Source organism: Rhea pennata, chromosome 6, assembly GCF_028389875.1.
Source record: "Rhea pennata isolate bPtePen1 chromosome 6, bPtePen1.pri, whole genome shotgun sequence".
In the NCBI taxonomy this organism is placed as follows: domain Eukaryota; kingdom Metazoa; phylum Chordata; class Aves; order Rheiformes; family Rheidae; genus Rhea; species Rhea pennata.
This window is the reverse complement of record NC_084668.1, coordinates 18,920,455-18,930,626: the sequence shown is the minus strand read 5'-3', so window position 1 is coordinate 18,930,626 and position 10,172 is coordinate 18,920,455.

Genomic DNA, 10,172 nt, shown 5'->3' with positions numbered 1-10,172 from the left:
TATTTCTTAAGATTAAACCTAATATAGCAAAGCAATAGTAATTTTAAAAAATCACATACTTGTTCTCTCACTTCCTGACTGGTCCCTGTTTCTCCTTAGTGTGTTCTGATATACAGCTGCGGAGGAGGGGTGGGGGGGATTGAAGTGTCAAAGTAAATTTAATTGTAAGAGTAAGTCACCCACATTACTGCCGAGGTCACGACGTCTAAACTTTTTCCTTTGTATGCCAGCAAGTTAATTTAACGAGGTGCTGCCCTGATGGTTACATTTAGCTGTTTAAATATATTATAAAGACATGGTGGAAAGCCTGACTCTTGACGTAGCTAACCTGACAGAAAATAGACGTCGTTTTCTTTTTTTAGTTGCTTGCTTTATTAGATTTCTCACTCTCACAGATTATCCAAAAACTACCCATTGATTGATCGCCCGTAGAGCTGCATTTGGTGTAAAGAAAAAACTTCACAGCTTTATTGGCTCCCAGGAGACAAAACAAACATAACAAGATATTCGTATTAATACAAACAATGCAACAAATGAGAAAATCATCACATTTAAATAAGACGGTGAAGTCAGTCCAGTGTACATCCCAGCCGCTGATATACTAGACATGGCAGCTCAGCTAACACGAGCTCGCTCAGGCACGAGTCCCTCTGGGAGTTGCGTTATTGCTCACAGCATCTCATCGCAGCAAACACTGTTAACCTAGGAAAATGCCACCGAATAAAACTTTAAGAAAGTCAGTTACCCTGGCTTTCTCACCTAGTTTAGTGCGGCTCTACGACTGTAAATATAAAGGTTGAGATTAGTCTTTTTCTTCAGAAAGCTTTGAATGGTTATTTGCATAGTCTCGGACCTGGATGTTGTTATTCATTCATTTATTTATTATTAAGAGCACTACACAAATAATCGTGACAAGACATTTATTTATTAATTTATTTTGAGAAGAGAAAGAGAGAAAGCGGTAAGATTCTAAATTTCTGTCGTTTCTTGTGAAGACAAGGAAGAGGAATGTGTCTCTTCAGGATTAGTAAAAGAGTCTAAGCCACAGGTTTTATTTTTAAATAAATAAGGCCCCTTCCCAACACATGCACACTGCTAACTTTTTGTTTAAAAGGAAGCTAATGCTGTCTTAGCTTTGTCAGGAAAAAAATCTTACTTGATATATGTTTAGAAGAAAACATCAAAAAAAGAGAGGGAACCGTTTTCAAGGACAACGAGCCAGTAAGTCCACCCTCTGCGTTATTTCCTACAAGGTCTTTATCAAAAGACACGACCAGTCTCCTATATAGTAACATTTTCTTCAGCGGCATTTTCTTATAATAGCCATTTTCTTCACCCTTTAATGGAAAAGTCAGTTAGGCCCAGTGGGAAATACGGACCTTCTGAAATGCTGTGGGAGTTTTTTCATCCTTGTGGTCTTGTTACCCTCACGCAAAGAGCCAGGTAATTGCTGATCTGCCATTCCAGTAATCTGTTCTCTTTGATAGACTGGCAAAAATCAAAGAGAAGCTGCATTTCTTGGCTGTGTGATTCCCTTGAAGCCCATAAGAGGTTTGACAGTTTTGAGAGTCACATCCTCTTCCAGGTCCTGCATCCATTTCCCACCGTATGGTGAGGTCGAAAAAAGATGAAGGGACTGCCTTTTATTTCTGTGTTTGTAGCATGTTTGGGCCAGATAGGTTCTTCTGGGCATTCCTGGGATGGTATTCGAGATAGAAACAGCAAGGCTAATTTATAAACGCCCTGCACTTACGTCTATTGATTTTAATGGGCTTGTGAACGTGAATGTGTGACTGCAGACTCTCTGCTAAGAACATCTGTATTGGTATTTTCCACACTTGACTGTCGATCCTCCAGACACGTTCTCCACGGCGGAAGTTATCCATCGTGCCCTCGGTGTACAAGCAATACAGTATCAGGTCCTGTATGCAGGTATCACTTAGATGATCTCTCTTGTGCACAGGTCAATAAGATTTCTATGAAGGAGCAGCGCACACATGCATTTAAATTAAATTAAAGCGTGTAAAACCGAAGTTACTTGAAAAGAATTTGTAAAGTATACTACATTTTGTCCTCTTCTTAAAAGAGATACTCTTAGATTACTATGCATGTCATCAAACAGTTTAAATTGCATTCATGACCAATAATGCCAAGTTATCATTACACAAACTAAATGTTAAAATAATGATTCTGAAAACTTAGCTAAGCTGTAGGAAGCTATTCCATGACTAATCGGTATAATATTTCATAATACTTTTCAGCTACATATTCTCAGCTTTATGTTGCGTGAAGTATATATATATATATATATATATATATATATATATATATATAAACATTAAAATGAAAAACCTTCAGAAAAAGTGCAGGGATTATTATGCTGAGCGAGGTTTCAGAAATAATACACAAGAATGAAAGGAAGTTTTATTGGTAGAAGAAAACCTGCTGTTCCTATTCCCTGGGCAGAGGGATGGCTAGACCTGGCAGACTCATACTGGAAGAGTTTTATCATTCTTTGAATACTTCAGGGTACTAAACTCCCTGAATAAGGAAATCAGATGAATGTTTTAATTAGGGATAGTCCTGTTGTTAGTCTTGTATCACTTGAGGCAACTGGGAGCCTATAAGTAACAAGCTTATTTGATCTGTATCAACTGCAGTTAAATGGACACATGGATGAGAACTCTATTAAAAAAAAAAAAATCAGTGTATGCGATTTTGGCTGCTGAGTCTCCGTGGGCTTTCGCATCTCGGATGGCATGGAGCCCGAGGTTTCTCTCCAGTGCTCCTATTGAGCTTGGACGTGGCTTTTTTACGCCCCCACCCTTATGTCCAGAATTATGTACACGTTTCCTCATATTAAAAATGTAGTCGGCACTGCTCGGGTTGACAACACTATCAGAGCACCTCCAGACGTATCCGTCACCAGGAATATGTGCACTTTAAAATGTATCACTCAAGCCAGCTCGTCCCGTTGATCTGGTCCCGTCCTGGGAGGTAACTTGCCTAAGGCTAGAATGGTATTTTTTCTCCTGCTCACTTCACGTTCCGAACCTCCTCCTCTAACTACTGTAATCCCTTTAACTCAACAAAAATCCCAAACGCTCTGCTGTTGATAAGTTGGTGGGTCGGATGTTCTTTCACCTGGTTGCCACCTCTGGAAAAAGCGCTAATGGGCATTTGTAGCTGGGATTCTCGCCCAACCGGTGATTCCGTGTCTGCTGCACAGGCACGGTCTGCCGCACGAAGGCTCGCCTCCGCACACCCTCCCGACGCCTATTCCTTTGCTTGCATACTGACCCTATAGGTAGTTTGTATGATTTTTCCGGGCACCTGTTGTAAGCAGATACTCTGACGGTCTCACAGTCTGTGATCTCAACGGCTTAGTTCATTCCGTTGTCCCGTGAATATCTTGTACAGGAGCCTTGTGATGGCGATAAGGGCAGTTAATCAATACAAAAATAAATAGAACATTATTTGTCACTCTTTTGCTAACGGTCAATTATAAAGAAGGTGCTTGCAACGGCAGTATGTCAGTGATGTCAGGAGCGGTAGCAGTGCAGCTGTACAGGCTGCCTTGGTTCATCCATCATTACCTAGCAAATGAGCCGACCAGCTTGTGGGCAGGTACAGAAGCCCTGGCAGGCAAGCAAGAAAAGAGATTATTTTTGCATATCTTCTGTGAATCTCCAGGGAATTCAGTGGTGTTCCTGATCTCAAATGCTTGTAATTAAGAGGATGGCATCTTTGGGCTGGAGAATTCCGGAGAAAATCATTTTCACAGCACCTAGAGGGCTTGATGTCGCGCTTGATGACAGATGGGGAACCTCTATGAAGGCTCCGTAACCTTTTGCCCTAAGAGACTATACTTTTTGACACTGCAGGATTGGGAGGATATAGATGTTTTTACTCGGGTGATAGTGTGGTGATTTTTTGAAACAATGAGTCATTGATTAAAGTATTTTAATGAACTATGCAAACAGCGAAAACCTGACAAAGCTTGTGTCACTGCTGAGAGCGAAAACATAACTATTAACCACAGAGTGTTTTGCTTACGGAGACTTATATTGCACAGAAATAGGATGCGGAAAAAAGACCAGCAGATAACATTTCACGTTTCATCTCTTCAGATCATGACCTCAGGAATGCCATACCGCTTTCCTTCCTTCAACCCTTTTATCGACTTAAAGATTTATATGAATAAATAAGATTTTTTTTAAGGGATAGAAAGAAAGAAAGGGAAAACAAGACTCATTCACATTCCGAGTCTGCTTTCTGTCTCACACGTATTACATTTCACAAAACAGATAGAAACAATAGAGCTTATTAAGAAAAACTTGTTTGAATGACAAATTAAGCATAATGAAAATACACACGTTTTTACAAGTAGTTATTTTTTTCACCAATTGAATATTTTAAACGTTTTTGAGAGTATATACTTGTCCCTGCAAAATGTTTTTCTTTTAGCTCATTTTCACCATATCGCCCTGCTGTATATATATTTAAAATTGTTAATTCGGTCAGCTCAGAAACCGTAATAAATCTTAGCACCTTGAGTATTCATTCTGTAGCCAAACATTAACCAATAGGGGTGCCCTACCCCAACTATTATGAGCAAAATCGGAGTAGATTTCCAGGCAGAAGAAGCTGATATACAGACCAGTCCACGCTATGCCTTCTTAGGCAGGCAAAAAGTGATTAGGATAGTCAAGAAGATATCTTCTTCAGTGCCAATATATATATTTTTGCCGCAGCATAAATCATCATAATATATGTAATAATTTCTTTAGAATTGGTAAAATTATATGAAATGAAGAAACAACCTAAGAATCTTCAGAAAAGTAACTTAACCTAATAAAGAGTCAACTATTAGTTTCCCCCTTCATCCTTATGTAGAAGGTTTTAACATAATCTTTGAAGCTAATAGCAAAAAAAAAAAAAAAAAAGAAAAGGCAAAAAAGCATCTGCATCCCCCATATTGCCAAATTCGGAAGCATTAAAAAAAAAAAAAAAAAAAGCTTTAAAAAGGGCACAGAGGTTATCTTTTTTTTCTTTATATTATACATCCATTAAATCAGTATTCTCGATTTACACGAACTTGTGTATCTAATATTATAATGTCTTTTAAACATAAAGTAATCCGATGCTGAGCATTAAGGTGGACTGGATTTTTCTACTTCTTAGGTATTGCAGCGATCTGAGAATTTATTTTTACAGCCTGAGATGTCAGTATGCCATAGAAGCACGAAAATCTCACCATCTGTATGCTCATGGACAATCTCATCAAGTACACCGAACGACAGACTTAGAATAACAAAATTTAAACGCTATTACTACCCCCCCACCCATACGTACACTCAAGAAGTCTATTTTAAATAGTATTCAACCTGAGTTGTTATCTTGCCTACCTCAGGCCTAAAGCGGTTTAATCCCTTTGTTTGCTTCCCCCCACGAATCCTGTCGTGAGCAGGCTCGTGCTATTTGAAATAACACTTGGTAAATTAAACGGGAGCTTACGCAGAGGCGCATATAATTTAATTCGGCTGAATGCTGTTCCTTAGCACGTTGCAGGTTCAGGAGTCGAGCAATGGCTTCACCTGGCAGCCTGTCTAATGGGCTGGACGGTGCCTTTAGGACATGCGTTACTTGTCAATGCCAGGAAACAAGGATATGTTGGAACTCTGTTAAAGCAGACATTGCATAGTTTAGATTAACTCCTTTCAGAGCACCGCATCAATGTGTTATTCCCTTAACATAAAACATACAGATTATGTAAATCTGTAATAAATACTATTTTGAAGTGTATAGTAATCAGAAATCTTTCAGGGCAGGATGGAATGGAAACTGAGAAATATTGGAGAGTAAACATTCCAACGCTCATTCCTCTGCTTTTCCCTGGCAGCGTGGAGCACTCGCTGTGGCTGGGCTGCCGACGCTCCGGCTCTAGGGTTTGCCTTGTGAGCCCCGCAGAGTGCGGACTTTGTGGGAGCTGGGGCCAAAATGATCCTAAGGGAAGCGTTTTTCCTCTCTCTTTGCCTGAAGCTGCTTTTCCTGTGGGATTAGGGGTGCAGATCGTGTCGCTCCGTTTGCAAACGGGAGCCTTCCTGTTCCGGGGGAAGGGCAGCTACTTTGCGTCCCCTCGCCGGGTGCAACCCGGGTATGTGCAGCAATTCAAAATTGCAAGGCCAGGCAATCCGAGAGGCAAAAAGCAGCGGTGGAAGAGAGGCCGCACAACTTGTTTAAAACCTGTTTAGCATTCTGGACTTTAGTCGCTGTTCACAGAGCAAGAGGGCAGCGGAGCCCCTGGAGTCCATCAGTAATTGGCGCAGATCTGCACTTCCCTCGCCTTTGAGGGCCTGGTCTGGGGCTTCGGCGTTAGATTCCTTGTCTCTTACTAGGCAACACCGCTAGGAACTCGCGCGGCTCTGCCCGCTACCGTCTGTCCTCCTGCGGGGGAGAGGGAGCGAGGCTGTTTGCCCCAGGAACCCACGGGGCTTGTGCGAAGCGCTCCTCGCCTCTGCCCCTTGCGAGGACAGGTACTAATGGCCTCCTGGGTGCCCGGGCACCAAGGGCGAAGTCTGGATGAAACCTACGGCCGCTCTCCGTGAGGCCGCTAGAGCCCCGCGGGCGGTGCCTAACCCGGCCTGCGGTCCCGCTGCGGCTCGCCGCGGGTCACCGCCCGCGCCGCGAGCGGGGCTGTCGGTTCCAGAGGGGCCTGATCGCGCGGGGCTGGCCATGCGGCCGGCGAGAAGGAGGGATCGCGGCAGGCAGGCGGAGGGAGGGAGAGAGGGAGGGAGGAAAAGGAGGGAGGAAAGGAAGGAAGGAAGGAGGCCGGGCTGATTAGCATGCAGCAGTGCTCGCAAGCCCGGCTCCATTGTTTTAACACCTCCCCTCTCCTCCGCGCCAATCTGTCACCGTTCAGCAGGCGAACGCTGCTGCCTCGAATGCTGCTCTTCTCAAATGAGACGGATAATTAGCTGCCCCGCACGAATGGCGCACTCTTCTCACCCCTGATTGCTATCACCTTCTTGCTCCTGGCAGTTTTGACACCTCGTAATCAGCCTGCTGCTTTTTCTCTTTTCTTTCCCTATTTCTGATTTTTTTTCTCCCCCTTCCTTCTTCTTCTTCTTCTTTTCTTTTTTTTTTTTTTTTTTTTTTTTCTTTTTTTAAATGTAATCCTAGTTGCCATTTGGATTGAAACTCCTCTGTTGAGTTAACCTTGTATGATTGCGGGGGAAAAGGGGAATGTACGGTAGGGAGGAAAAGAAATCGCCTCTCTGAGTCTCATCTGCTGAGTGAACCATGGGTGGGGGTAGGAGCATCTCGGCTTGATCCTACAGCGCTTTTGTTCGTAAGGGGGAACAGCCTCTCCTGAGCTTCCTCTGAATTAACCTTATCTCGATGGGGAATGATAGTGTGAGGCGCGACTCCTCTGCTCAGTTAATGGAGGAAAGAATGTATTTCCACCGCGTTTTCTTTTCAGTTAAATTCAGCAATTTGGGGAGAGGATTTTAAAACTTAGCTCACATGGCCAGAAAGATCTGTCTTCCTCCTGTGTAGGTGTGGAAGGGAGATAACTTTCCCTGAGCTTCTTGGAGTAAATTAACTGTGTTTCAAGGGAGTCGGAAGAGAGCTCTCATTGGAGTGCGGGAATAAACGAGATGGCAGAGGGATCTTCTCCCGATTCCAGAGAAATAAGAGATCTCAATTAATGCTCTGATGATTTCTGTGAGATGTTAAAAAACAGAGCACTCGTGGAATCTGTCATAGGAGCGTTCTCCTCTTCTCTAACGAGCACTGACAGTCTAATTACTGGAGGTACGAGCAGCTGTCGAGGTAGTCGGAGAGACAGAGGAGCTACATGTGTTCCCGCCGGCCGCCGGCCCCGAGCGCCTGCAGCAGGCTGCGGCAGCCTGGCGCCGCCCGCGCCCCGCAGCAGCCTCCCCACGGGGAAGGAAGCAGTGTGCCTCCTTGCTTTCAAGCCAGAGCTCGAGTTCCCGGGAATACTGGCTATGGACGTGGGGCTCTCATGTTACCTGAGATTACCCTCGAAGGGACTCCGCCAGCCCCGAAAGAGGGAAGAGAGGGACGAATGCGGTAGGACACTTTGGCAGGAGTCTGCTGCTCTTTCTTTCCAGTTCTACTTCCTTCCTCTAGTTTTTTTTTTTTTTTTTTTTTTTTTTTTTTTTTTTTTTTAATGAAATCCCACTTCCCATTTGGACTCAGCCTCCTCTGCTGAGTTGAGCTTGTGTGGAAGGGGGGAGAGGAGGGGAGGAATACTGAACCTCCTCTGGTGAGCGTAATAAAGCAGATGTCCCTGCTGGCAGCAGCAGCCTCCTCCAGGAAAGCTGTATGAGAGCAGGGCCCACTCAGGGACCGCACTCACCTCCCACTTCAAGTCGCTCACAGCTGCTTAGCGTGAGATTATTTATTTATTTATTTATTTTAAATTAGACGGGCGCCCCTCGCTCTGGTCTGAGCGGTGAGCCTATCTGGACGCCCTCAGGCAGGAATAGTTTTAAACCCACAGAATTGAACAGATCCCTAAAACGTCGCCCTAGGCAGGGGCGCTCTTAGTAGGGCATGGATTGGTTTTGCTGGTCGACGAGGATTTGTGTTCCCGCCCCGCCCCGTTCCCCGCTCTGCCCTGTGCAGGAACCGTGCCCGGCGCGGGCTCCCTTCCGTGCCAGCACAAGAGCTCATGAGAACACGCGTGCGCCGGGCGGGGGGGGGGGGGGGGGGGAATGACACTATTTTCCTTAAAGTGATTCGCAGTTTGCTCTACTCTTAATAACGTGAGCTCCTGGGCTCGACTTTCACGGCTGAGTGGGTAAGTCTCCTTAGTGTCGGGCTGGCTGGATATGTGCGAATTCCCGTCTCTCCTCCAATCCTGGGACTTCTGCCTCTCCCAGGAACCACCTCCAGCCCTGCTTTCTGGGGAGGAACTTCACAGGCCGCACTGCGAGTCCAGCAGCGAGCGGGTCCGCCGCGGTGCTGAGTACTGGAAGGGGTTAGAGCTGTTAATGGTGACAAATCCTTTCTCCAGGTCAGGCAGCAGACATGCACTGTATACTGCTGTTTATTACAGTACACTCTGTTGACAGCCAGTCACAAACAGAGGAGGTTTAAAACAGAGCAAATAATTGCAAAAAACCCCTATTTCTAAAAATTACGCAGGTGTAAATTGCTCCAGAAACAGGTCACCTGCGAACAAATCCTTAAAAAGAAAAAACAAAGTGTTGTGCTTTATTGCTATAAAAATATTAATGCTAACTGTCAAATATCTGGACTGAAAACTATACTTAGTTCAAATGCAAAAAGGTCCAAATCATCCTTTATCATTAATTTAAATTGCTTAGTAAAAAAAAAAAAACCCATTTTTAAGTTTTGGACCCAATAAATCCATAGTATGTGGAAGTTTATCAGAATGCAATGTTTCAACTAAACATGATTTTAAATTGCATTGAGAAAGCTACTAGGCGTATTTTCAAGTTAAGAATGATGTCACTTAGATTTGGGTGAATAGGTTTTCCTCTTTCCCCTCTAGGCTGTATGAGATTTGAATAATACTTCATAGCAAAGAAGAAAGAAAGGTAAAGAATCTTTGATACTCTTGGTTTTAGGGAACACTTTTCTCACTTCATCCTTGATACTGATATATCCTTTTCCAAGAAAGTATATGCTAGAAAAGTACATTAGCAAAGTTCTTATCTTTTAATAATATTTATCAGATGTACATAAAATTGCTACCATTACATTTTAGCAAAAGGGTCATTTATGTACTGTGTTTGCTTAATCTCCCTAGTAAACAGTTCATCTGGGAAAGTCATTTTTATTACCAGTCAACAAGCCTATTCTAATTTTGGGATACCTGGCATTCAGGTACTTCACTGACTTTAGGAGAATCTGATTTAAAAGGTTCACTATTGTAAATTAAATTTGGCAATTTTATAACAGAAATTCAAAGTAAGACCTAACTTCCTCCTGTTTACTTCAAGAACAGAATCATGTCAGTAGCTACAGAGAAAAAATCCTAGCATTAGACCAATCTTCCCAGATTAAGGTCTCGATCCTGCAAATCTGTATTCATGCACATAATCATGACTTTGGGGTTATTCACACAATCGTTAATTGCAAAAAAAAAAAAAAAAAAAAAAAAAAAAAAAAAAAAA